Source organism: Balaenoptera ricei, chromosome 11, assembly GCF_028023285.1.
Source record: "Balaenoptera ricei isolate mBalRic1 chromosome 11, mBalRic1.hap2, whole genome shotgun sequence".
Taxonomy (NCBI): Eukaryota; Metazoa; Chordata; class Mammalia; order Artiodactyla; family Balaenopteridae; genus Balaenoptera; species Balaenoptera ricei.
Window position 1 is genome coordinate 77,595,773 of NC_082649.1, and position 12,593 is coordinate 77,608,365.

The window sequence follows — 12,593 nt, forward strand, 5'->3', positions numbered from 1 at the left end:
TCAACTCCATTGTCACTGATACAAGGGAATATGAGTTCCAGGAAGGAAAAACTGAATGCCATACTTGGATTTTTGCCACTGAGAAAAATCTACTCTAGCACGTGTTGTATGACACTGATATTTACTTTGAGTAGGTTTTTAAAATGATACCTGCTACAGTTATCATGGATCCATGCATCCTTAAAGTCTTACAGGTTATAGAATAGCAGGGGTAAATATTTTTATAAGCCACAAGGCACTGTTGTCGTTTTGTTCCCTGGAGGAAGAGATACTTTTCCAACTATTACACTACCTTTCTATTCCTAGGGTCAGCTGAATCTGGTCATGACCCTGGACAAAAACTGTGACGGAGAATTGGTTTTCTGTGATGGAGATTCCTGGAGCTCATACTCTGGATGTGTGCAGACTTTTAAGGCAACCGTGGCCAATCGAGGTAGAGAAGGTGAGGGCACTGCTATTTTCAAGACACATGCAGGTGGTGCTCGATCGTGATGATCATTACTGATGATGACAACAGCTGCTGACATTTACAGAGGGAGTGCAATGTCATGTACAACATGCACAAGGCTTTAACATGTCACCTCACCATATCCTCACAACACCATGGTGACTTAAAACTATTAGCAACACAACCTCACGGATGAAAAAATAAAGGCACAGTAGTTACCTGGCCCAAGGTCACTGGGAGTTGAACTCAAACCTGTTCATTTACTGAGCCCATGCTGTTCATCACCACAGTGCCAGCTGTGTAAGGAGTCAGACTCAAGTCAGTCGCCGCTCCACGTCTCATATAACCTTGGCCAAGTTACTTAACATCACAAAGCCTCAGTTTCTCCATTTGTAATGTGCGGATTATAGCACTACCTGCCTTACAGGTATCAGAAAAAACATTTCAAACTTGGAAATAGGCAAACGAGATTACTGGATTCCTTTAGTATAGTGTTCCCACTGCTGGGTGTGACTTTCTGTTTACAGGGCTATTTTACAACTGATGGGAGAGAGTAGCTTGTGTGAACTCTTATGGACCAGCAGGACATTATCCTGTTCTGTATCTGGCCCAACAATCTATCAAATCACACACACGCGCACACACACACGCACACACATATAATCTCAAATCATTTTTGGACTAATTTTAACATCTTACTAGGTCCCTCACCCTCTTAAATTAATGAGCTGAATAAGATCTTAAACTGTGTTTATATTTGCACAACAGCCATGAAGTTGCCCTTCTGAAAACTGATTTTTAACACTCAATTGTTCTGAGAATTAAGTGAGATGATGCATATGAAATGTTCAGTATAGGGCCTGTCACATATGATTCAATGAATGTCATTTGTTAACATCATTGCTATGATCATCTCAATAATTGTCACCACCACTACCATACTATTTAAATTTTTTAATGTTAAGAATTGTTTCTGTTTACTCATATTCAAATATTAACAGTGAACAGTTAATAACTAGTTCTGAGAGTAGTTCCAAAATTACACTGTTACCCATAGCTGAAGCCACTTTACAATTTGGCCTTGAGAGCAATTATCTCGCAAATTACACGCAGTACAGAAATGGAGTTTTTAAGGGATCCACTTTCGATGCACAGAAGGTTGTGCATCAGCCGGGCTGCCATCATCTCTGCTAAACAGGATTCATTAGAGTGATAACTGACGGCCGTTTCCCTTTCTAAGCGATTGCTCTGTAGTTCCATTATGTTCTGTCAAGGAAGTACTACTCATTAATTACCAATAAACTGAGCACCAACTGTGCCTGCAGTAGAAGGTTTGGAACTGTTAATCTTGGGGTGGGGAAGGTGGCAGGAAGAGGAGAACTCCACCTGGCCAGGTGCAGGAGACGCATGGCGAGAGGACGTTATTACAGGCGTGGGGGGGGAGGGACAGAGCTTCTGAGAGGATGGAAGACCTTTGCTTTTGAGGCTCCTGGTATACTGAGAAAAGCAGAAAGGAAGAAATGTCAAACCAGTGGTCCAAAAAGTATGCCTATGTTTAAAAAAAAAAAGCAAACTTTGAACAGGAAAAAATAAAATCAAAATAATTAAGATATTCCTAAGGTAATGACAGAACTTTTTTTTTCCTTTTTAAATTTTAATTTTTTTAAAAAATTTATTTCTTTATTTATTTATTTTGGCTGCTTTGGGTCTTCGTTGCTGTGCGCGGGCTTTCTCTAGTTGCGGCGAGCGGGGGCTACTTTTCGTTGCAGTGTGCGGGCTTCTCATTGCGGTGGCTTCTCTTGTTGTGGAGCACGGGCTCTAGGCACACGGGCTTCAGTAGCTGTGGCACACAGGCTCAGTAGTTGTGGCTCATGGGTGTAGTTGCTCCACAGCATGTGGGATTTTCCTTTTTTTAAGTTCAAAGTACGTGGCAGGTGAGTGGTCAAGAGGTATGGCAGAGGGCTTTTTGCATTCCAGGTAGAACACTTCTGTAACTCTCCTCTTTTGGAAATAATATCTAAAATCTAAATTAAGGCTTTTTGTGAAAGTGCAGGCTGAAGCCCAAGGGTTGAGCCCTTTTCCCTCACCCCTCAGACCCTGAGCTCTGACTTTCAGTGAACCATCTGGTATCCGTGCCCCAGAGCTGGGCTCCTTGCCTGCTTGCTTTGTCTTTCACTACAGAGCCATTAGAAGGCTCTTTCTAGAGATTCTGGGAGACACATCCTCGTTGCTCTCCAACTTCTTCCATCAGCCAAGCTGCGTCCACAGCCACAATGGTCTTTTGGTTTCTCCAATTCCTGCCATGTATTACTTACTATAATTTTTCTGAACGTACTTCATCACGCAAGCTATCAGTCGGTTTCACATTCAAGTGTCTCACCTCACCAATAAGACTGCACCTTCTTGAGGACAAGGACATGGCTGTGAAGGATAATTAGCAATTACAGAGGGCCACTGCTTTGAAATCTGTCTGGCCACGTGGGCACTTGGCAGAGCAGACAAGCAAGAACCACCTTTGTTTATTCCTCCAGCATTCCTCTGCCACAGGAAAGGGAGACAATTGCTTTTTAAAAATGTTTTAAAGGTATTTGTGGATTTCTGGCTTCAGTAGAGCCCAAGACCCATCATCGGAAGCCTCTGGACTCCCTGGTATGTGCAGATATCTGTTGGTATCTGAGTCCCTGTTCTACAGTGTTTTTAAAAAGAGGATTCTGGGCTTCCTTCAAGATCAAAAGAGAGCAGTGCTCTCTCCAAGAGATTGGTGCTGAAAGGTGGGAGAATATAGTGAACTGGGGCAAGAGGACAAGAACTGGGTAGCGGTCAAGGTCAGCCAAAGGCCAAGTGAGAAAGACTAACAGAACCAGCTAATCAGTAATACATCTGGGCACTGAAGCAGGGGCAGGTATGACAGAAGAGGGACAGACCAAAAGGCCTGAGGGACAAGGGCAGACACGGGAGGTGGGCACTGCAGGCCTGTTCTGTCAGCTCCTGAGGAAGCGAAGAGCTTCAGGAAACTAGAGAATACAGGGGGCTCCAGCTCAGCCCAACTTGGCTTTAAAAAGGCACAAGCCCCAAGGCAAAAGCCCCAAGGCAAAAGCACTCCAGGCATTCTGGAAACACAAAGGGGCCCATTAGAGGAGAGGAAGGAAAATTTCAAAAATTTTAATTTGGAATTAATTTCAAATGTATCCCCAAATTCCAAGAACTAGAATAGCACAAGGAACACCTATCTACACCCCAGATCCATCTTGAGTTAACGTTTTCCCCATCTGCTTATCATTTGCACTTTCTCCCTATATACATACTGTTTATTTCCTGTCCTTATTTTGAAAATAAGTTTCATTCAGTGTGCATTTAAGAATAAGGACAATTTCTCTTATCACCACAGTACAGCAACCAGCTTCAGTAAATGTAACATTGGTACCATATTTTATCTAATCCACCATCTTCTTTCCCAGTTTGGTCTATTAACTAGTGATGTCCCTTATGGCATTCTCCCTGTCCAGTGTAAGATCTAGTATAGGCTCTCATTTAGTGCCCCTGTCTCTGTAGTCTCCTTTGATCTCAAACATTTCTTTGACTTTTTTTGTTTCACAATATATCCCCACTTGTACCTTCCACATACTTTTTTTTTTTTTAATAGAACTATTCCTTACTGGGGTTTCTCTGATGTGTCCTGGAGATTGGATTCTGGTTACGTATTCCGGGCCCCAAAACTGTACTGTCCACATTGTGCCCTTCTCTGGGCATCACATCAGGAGGGACACGATGACTGCCTTTTACTGGTGATCTTTCAGTTCTGATCACCGGTCAAGATGTTGTCAGCGTTCTCCACTGCAGAGTTATCATTTTTTTCTAAGCAGAAGACTGCCTAATATGCTGATTGTGGACAGTCTTCGCGGAGAGTCGCCACAGTTTCCTGCTTCAACAGCGCTTGGACGGAACCCGGCGCTCGTCCCCCGCTCCGGCTGGCCGCTCAGCGCCAGCCCTCGCCGCCACCTCACAGCGCCCTCCGGCCGCCCCGAGGTCCCCGCCGCTGCTCCAGCGCCGCGCAGCCTCCGCCGCCGCCGCCTCTCCTCGGCCGCCCGCCAGGACGACCGCGTCCCCCTCGCAGGGGCGCCAGCACTACCACCAGCACTCGGAGGCCGCCGTCAACCACCAGATCAACCTGGAGCTCTACGCCTCCTACGTCTAACTGTCCGTGTCATACTATTTTGACCGCAATGATGTGGCTTTGAAGAACTCTGCCAAATACTTTCTTCACCAATCTCGTGAGGAGAGGGAACGTGCTGAGAAACTGATCAATCAGCTGCAGAACCACCGGGGTGGCCGAATCTTCCGTCAGGATATCAAGAAACCAGACCGTGATGACTGGGAGAACAGGCTGAATGCAATGGAATGTGCGCTACACTTGGAAAAAAGTGTGAATCAGTCACTACTGGAACCGCACAAACTGGCCACTGACAATAATGACCCCAATTTGTGTGACTTCACTGAGACTCATTACCTGAATGAGCAGGTGAAATCCATCAAAGAATTGGGTGACCACATAACCAACTTGCCCAAGATGGGGGCCCCGGAATCTGGCATGGCAGAGTATCTCTTTGACAAGCACACCCTGGAATACAGTGATAATGAGAGCTAAGCCTTAGGCTGGCTTCCCGTAGCCACGGGGATGACTTCCCTGGTCACCAAGTCAGTGCACGCACGTTTGGGTTACCTTTACCTTTTCTATAAGTTGTACCGAAACATCGACAAGTTCTTTCCATAGTACCATTGTTCAAATAAAGTAATTTGGTACCTCCCCACCCCCCCCAAAATATTCTGATTGTGTATTAGACAGGACGAGGATTTAGTTCACTATGTTTCAGTTACACACTGACAAAGTATACACATTTTTAAGAGCTTAAAAGTGTGTTTTGTTTGTTTTAAATAATGACACATGTTTAGGACCTGCATGTAATTGTTCACTTTGCACCGTCTACCACTCTGGGCCGTGAGCTTTTATTATGCAAAAGCTGTGGTCTGTGAGCCATTGTTTGTCTGCGCGCCTTCCGGCCCTCTCAGTAAAACAACACATACAATAACCAATAAACATGCTGCTTTTAAAATGTGGTCCAGAAGTAGATTTTCACATTTCGAAGTGCATCACAGGCTGTTAAAGCTAAGAGACATTTGAAATCAATTGACACAACATACACGCTTTTACAGTTGAGAAAATCAAGGCCTGGGGAGGAAAAAATGCACAAGGTCATGTAGAACAACAGTTCTTTATGAATGATTATAAAATCAATTTAAGGGGCCATGGCTGGCATGTTTTAAATTGAAATAAAAAATATCTGAGTGCTCAGCATATAGCAAGGGTAAATACTGTTTGGTGCAACTTTTGTTTTAACTACGTGTGTTTATGAGTATGTATGCTCCTCTTTGTTGGGTAATGATATTAAATCTATTTCTTACTGAAGGTCATGGTTAAAAACCTTTAAAAAAAACAAAACAAAAAACTCCACGAGAACCTAGGTCTTCCAACTTAAGAACCAGTAATCACTCTACTAGAAAGGTTCTTCTTTAACTTTAGTGTGAAAATAAATAAAGGTTGAAATGCAGTTTCTATTTCAAAAGGTCTGGGTTGGGATCTGAGAATCCGTATTTTGCATAGGCCTGTGGGTGATAATAAGCCACTGGTGTTGGCTTGTGGACATCTTTGAGAAGCATGGTGGAAACGCTATATCCCAGGAGGCACCTAGTTTACTGTGAAGGATATCTACATGAAGTAGGTATCAAATATATATATATATATATATATATATATATATATATATATATATATATATATATATATTTTTTTTTTTTTTTTTTTTTTACATTTGTTAACAATTAAAAATGAATAACTAATTCTTGGAAAGGTTTAGATTAAAACAAAAACCAAAAAACCTTCTACAGAGAATCAGCTCAACTCGCAGCCGAGAAAATGTGCTTACTGTGATAGTCCTAAGAATGTAGGGACTTCTAGTATTCATGATACGCCACACATGAGAACCAATGCACCAATAATCCTGAGGGTTGGGATTAGTTCCCCTAAATTACAGATGAGCAAACAAATTCAAACATCTTATTTTGTCCAAGGTCATACTGCTTGAGAACAGAAGGGAATGGATTAGAATCTAGCCAATTCCTAAGGTCATGCTTCTGTTTTACTCACAGACGCACACATGGATATTATTTGTACACATAAACATGCTTTAGACATGACATATATACAAATACACACGTTAGCATTTTTCTAAGCAGTCTACAGTATTCAAGAGTCAGAGATCAGTGAGAGGAAACGAATGTGTTCATCAAACTCTAGAATTGTGTGCCTTCTGATGTGGCTCAAGCAACACCATTAATATTGTCAAAATTAAAGGAGTCTCTTCAAAACAGTCCCATTCGATTGGGGGGGGGGGTGAGTTAGAAGGCTGGGGGGGAAAAGAGTGAGCAGCAAATGACAAGCACTACAAACAAGATTCCATCATCTATAACTTAGATTTCAAGCAGTATATTTAGTTCAAACCCTGGCACTTTATACAAATAGCTTGTCACGTAAAGTGCAAACAACTCTCTTTTGACAAAATGATACAGCTTTGGAGCTGGGTTGACTGCTTTATATACTGTAAAGCTCTTTAAGTGACAAATGAAAGCAGAGTCTTGAAATTACAGTGATATGGAATTACTGCACAAATTCTTTCTGGTTTGATGGGGGTTGGGGGGAGGGAGCAAAAGGATAGCATTCTGCAATTAGTTAAAAAGAAAATCTGAGAGGATATGAAGTCAGATTTTTCTAATCTTGACTCTGTAAAGTGGACTTTGAACATACTGGCACAAAACTGAGATATGGTCCCAAAAACTTCAAATGAGACGTACAATGTTGTTTAAAGATCTGGCTGAAGTGCTTCTCTTGACCTAAATTATGCCCAGCACGGGTGCAGTAATTATCTCTGCTAGAGATGTTTGGTGTGCTGGCATTGAAACCTTTTGATATGTTTGTTAATGTAGCTTTTTGTGTACACACACTGCTTTCCCAAGCTGTCTACATCAGTGGCATGTTCAAATGAAGCCAAATAATTTAAAAGGCTCTGCTTTCACGCTGGCTTTATTTAGCTTGAATAAACATTGCCAGTCAATCTCATATAAAACCTCACTTCATAAATGCAGCTGCCCTGTGCTCCTCTCTTAATAAGGATTTGTACAAAGAGACCGGTTGGGCAACATAGCTCTGATAGATGATTAATAAGAAATATAGGATTTCTTTCTTAAAAATCATACTATGACCATAAGAGGGCAAATTCATTATCCATAACTCAAAAGGAGCAAAGGATTTCAGTTGTATCAGAAGCCTTATCTGACTTCAATCTGACAGTTAACTCTAGGCCGTAAATGATTAAATAAAAGTCTAAGTTCACCCAAGCCTGGCAAAAATAAAACTCAAAGCCCAGAAACTTCAAATAACATAAGAAAAAGTCACAGAATTTTCAACCTCAAAAAGAAATGGAGAGGAGATGTATGATAGGATGGAAACTGTGATTTCAGATGGAGGGTCCCTTTTGCTGTTTGTGTTTTTCAGAACTAGATATAAATTTTGCAATACCTTCCAACAGAAAATAAAGTTTTGAGAGTAATGTGACTGATTTTAACTTTTTAAAGAAAACTTTTAAATTTAGATATTGCGTCTATACAGTGTGGCCGCAAAATCTTTAACATCCCTTTCAGTGACAGGTAGGGGTCTATCTCCTTGAGTCTGGTGGGCTCGGAAAGTACTCTGACCAAGAGAATTCAGCCGAACTTACTATGCCCAGGTCTTAAGAAACTGTTATGTCCACTTACTCTCTTAAAACACCAGCTCTTAAAGTCATGAACTGTTCTAAGGTAAGAAGTCTGACCATCTTGAGGTCAACATGTCCCGAGAAAGCCCGTTTAGATAGCCCCAGGGGGTGGGGCGGGGAGAGAGAAGGGGTAGGGGGGAACCTAACTGACTTTCTGCTGTTGGAGTCGCCCCAGTCGAGGCACCAGACTTTACTGGATGAGATAAGCCAATCATCCTTGCACTGCCCTTTGCGAATCCCTGACCCACACCATTGTGAGATATAATACCAACAAACTGTTTTCAGCTGTTACGTTTTTCAATGGTTTATTACACAGCAATAGGTATCCAGAACATATAGTAAGGTGGGATAATCTTAGGTGTGCCACTCTGCATTTTTGCATATGTATACACACAGGTAACCAGGACCCAGACAGTGAAACACTGTGTTTCCATTACTCCAGAAGACTCCCTCTGCCCCTTCCCAGACAGTGCCCTCAATAAACTACCCACCCCCTCCACACACACACACACACACACACACACACACACGTAAGCGCTATTCTAACTTCTATCACCATTGGTCAGTTCTGTCAGTTCTTGCATTTTCCAATACAGTACATCATACAGTAAGTACTCTTCAGTAGCCAGCTTCTTTCATTCAACTGTCTGTGAGATTCATTAATGTTGCTGCATGGGACAGTAGGTGGTATGTTTTCACTGCTGTGAAGTATTCCATTTTATAAGTGTACTACATTTATCCATTCGGTGACTGATGGACATCTGGGCTGCTTCTAGTTTGGGCTTTTCTAAAGAAAGCTGTTATGAACATTCTTCTCCAGTCTTTTGGTGGATAAATGCATTCATTTTGGGGGTATAAACCTAGGAGTAGGGTTTCTGGACTTTGGGGTAGGGTGTATGTTGACAAAGGATTAGTTCAGATTCTGACTACTTAGGGATCTGCTCATGAGGGTTGTGTTGTAGTTTCTTCTGTCCCTGTATCTAGCAAATATTGAGAAATAATCATGCCAAGCATTAAATTAAGTGATTTATGATTTGTCCTTCCATATTTGATCTCTCCTAACTGCACAATAGTACTGTTCTCAACAATGTCTAATGTCATGAAAATGACATTGTTCTTGGAAAAATCCTATCAGGCAAAGTCAACCTCTAAAATGGCATTGTAATAAATATGCAGAAATGTCACTTTTTGCATTAGCCAAAAGGTTTTGTATAGCTTAAGGATATGTGCAGTAAGCTAACTATAAAAATAGAAACTTGACAGTGGGTATGTATGTGTGTGTCAAAATAATATTACTCTTTCTGGGAGTATGGAAGAAAAAATGACACAATATCCACCCACATGATTTTTATAGATCTGCCTCTTTGCCAGATGTCACCTTTTATAAGCTGCTTTATAAAAACATGACAGTATAAGTGCAACAGTGTGTTTATTGCTTGATAAACTTTAGTAATAAACTTAGGATTGGCTGGAAATTAAAGCCTTAGAGAACCTATTCATTAAGCATTTAGGACAAGTGAATAAACAAAAAATGCAAACTATTAAGTGCTCAATGTATACAGATCAAGATACTGGCAGCAAGCACTATTTCTCAGTAGGTATGTCTTAGAGAAATATCTCCCAGTTTCCGCGTCATTGAGCTAAACACATTACAGCCATATCTAAAGGATGCTGCTCGCAATGCTACAAATTTGAGTGAAATCCAGAACCTTAAAAATCGCCATAGGCTCACTCGAAACACATTAAGCCTTTTTCTAAAGTGTTCTGTAACTCAGCACAGCATATCTTACATATGGCAAACGGTGTTTCCAACAACTATTATTCTGAAAAGACTTCAGGAATTTCTTAAATAGCACACACTCACTATTTTCTTTATTGGTGGGGTATATATAGCAGTGTTTCTTGAAGAATACCCTGAGGATTGTTGAATTATCTATAGTGACTGGTAAAAATAGAGATTCCAGAGTCCACTCTTAATTGATTGAAACAAAATCTCTGAGGTAAGAGGCCCAAGAAACAATGTTTCATTAAGTGACTCCATATGATTCTTATTCACAATAAAATTTGTAATCCATAGCTGTACAGGAATCTTAAAATAAAATTTCAGGGCAAAGTATATGGTTCCAGTAATGTGTCAATTTTAAGTGAATAATATATATTCTTAAAACTTTAAGGTTCAATATTTTACTCAACTTTATATTTTAAAATAATCAAACAACTTGTATCCATTTAAATTACTTTTTTCCTTATAGGTATGCATGAGGATCAACCAAACAAAGTCTAGTTAAGGACTTCTGAAAATCAATCCCTGTAACAAATACATACATCACTAAACTTTTCTGAAGATTCTACTTACCCTGGGACTGACATTTGTAATCTTTGATAAACATGAAATGTGGCAACTCTCAAAATGAAACCATCCCTTTATCAGAGGGTCTGTTAGAATTCCTCTGTTTCTCATTAGATTTTTCTATTGCTTACTCTTCACAATGAATCCCATCCATACCCAAATTTCATGGATACTGCAATAGTTAACTACCACAAAGCGACCAACATGCAGTTTGTGTGGGACGGAACCTCATAAAAACACTGCTAATAAAAATATTAAAATAATGATATTATTTTTCCGTTAACAAATCACTGCACCAAGGAGACAGCTAATATGTAGGAGAAACTGTCAAAACTCCATAGGTGCTACAGAACATTAGTACTGGGAATTACTAATCCAAGATTCCATATCAGCCACCTAAAAGAGCTCAACACATCATGACACAATGCAGTGACAAAGCAGTATAGGATTTTCTGGACATGAGACATACTGAAAATCACCCCCCTATCAAATCACAATAAGAAGCAAAGAGTGCCTGCCTCTTTCCTTGGAAGTTAAAAGGAAGATTTTCTTCTCTGAGAAGAACAGCACTGAATCAAGAGTGAAATGGAAATAAGAAAAATAAACTATGGGGAAAGTTGAAGAGAAAGGTATGGGATTAGAAGAGGGAAATGTTCCTTCATAAAAAGAACCTAGTTGTTTAAAAAGAGAGAAAGAGAAAGAAAGAAAAAAAGCCTTCAGGAATCAGTGAAATATATCAAGTAAATTCCACCCAAGTCCCAAGTCTCTATCCTTTGGGCCTTGTCACAACACATACACCTCATCAGAAGGGTCAGAACCACAGTTACTGGCATCCTGAACGTGGGATGTGGTGGAGGGAGCGTCACATTCCTCGTCAGCAGAACTATACTCCTGTTGGACTACAGTACTCATTACCTGACATTTTATAAGTTTATGAATCACTGTATTAAGTTCCTATTACTGCTGTAACAAGTTACTATAAACTTCGTGGCTTAGAATGACACAAATTTATTCTCTTACAGTTTTGGAGGCCAGAACTCTGAAGTCAGTTTCACAGGGCTGAAGGCAAGATGTTGACTGGGCTGCTTCCTTCTGGAGGCTTGAAGGGGAGAATCCATTTCCATGCCTTTTTCAGTTTCTAGTGGCTGCCTGTATTCCTTGGTTTGTGACCCCTTCTGCAATCTTCAAAGAGCATCACTGCAATCTCTGCCTCTGTTGTCATATTTCCTTTTTTCTAATGCTGACTCTCTTGCCTCCCTCTTACAAAGACCCTTTGATTATGCTGGGCCCACCCAGATAATTTGGGGTATCTCATCTCAAGATTCTTTTTTTTGTTGTGTTTTGGGTTTTTTTGTTTGTTTTATTTTTTAATAGATCTTTATTGGAGTATAATTGCTTCACAGTACTGTGTTAGTTTCTGTTGCACAACAAAGCGAATCAGCCATATGCATACACATGTCCCCAAATCCCTTCCCTCTTGAGCCTCCCTCCCATACCCCCTACCTCACCCCTCTAGGTCATCACAAAGCACCGAGCCGACCTCCCTGTGTATGCTGCTGCTTCCCACCAGCCAACTATTTTACATTCGGTAGTGTATATATGTCACCACTACTCTCACTTTGCCCCAGCTTTGCCCTCCCACTCCATGTCCTCAAGTCCATTTTCTCTGTCTACCTCTTTACTCCTGCCCTGCAACTAGGTTCATCAGTACCATTTCTTTTTTTTTTTTTTTTTTTTTTAGATTCCATATATATGCATTAGCATATGGTATTTGCTTTTCTCTTTCTGACTTACTTCACTCTGTATGACAAACTCTAGGTCCACCCACCTCACTACAAATAACTCAATTTCGTTTCTTTTTATGGCTGAATAATATTCCATTGCATATATGTGCCACATCTTCCTTATCCATTCATCTGTCGATGGACGT

The 12,593-nt window shown here is 40.7% G+C and overlaps 1 protein-coding gene and 1 pseudogene across 24 annotated transcripts in view; one reads left to right on the top strand and one right to left on the bottom strand.

Annotated features, from left to right (window-relative positions):
• FHIT (fragile histidine triad diadenosine triphosphatase) overlaps nt 1-12,593 on the bottom strand; it is a 1,501,610-nt gene that overhangs the window by 572,538 nt on the left and 916,479 nt on the right. The window lies entirely within an intron of this gene.
• Nucleotides 325-5,093, top strand: LOC132374242 (ferritin heavy chain-like; annotated as a pseudogene).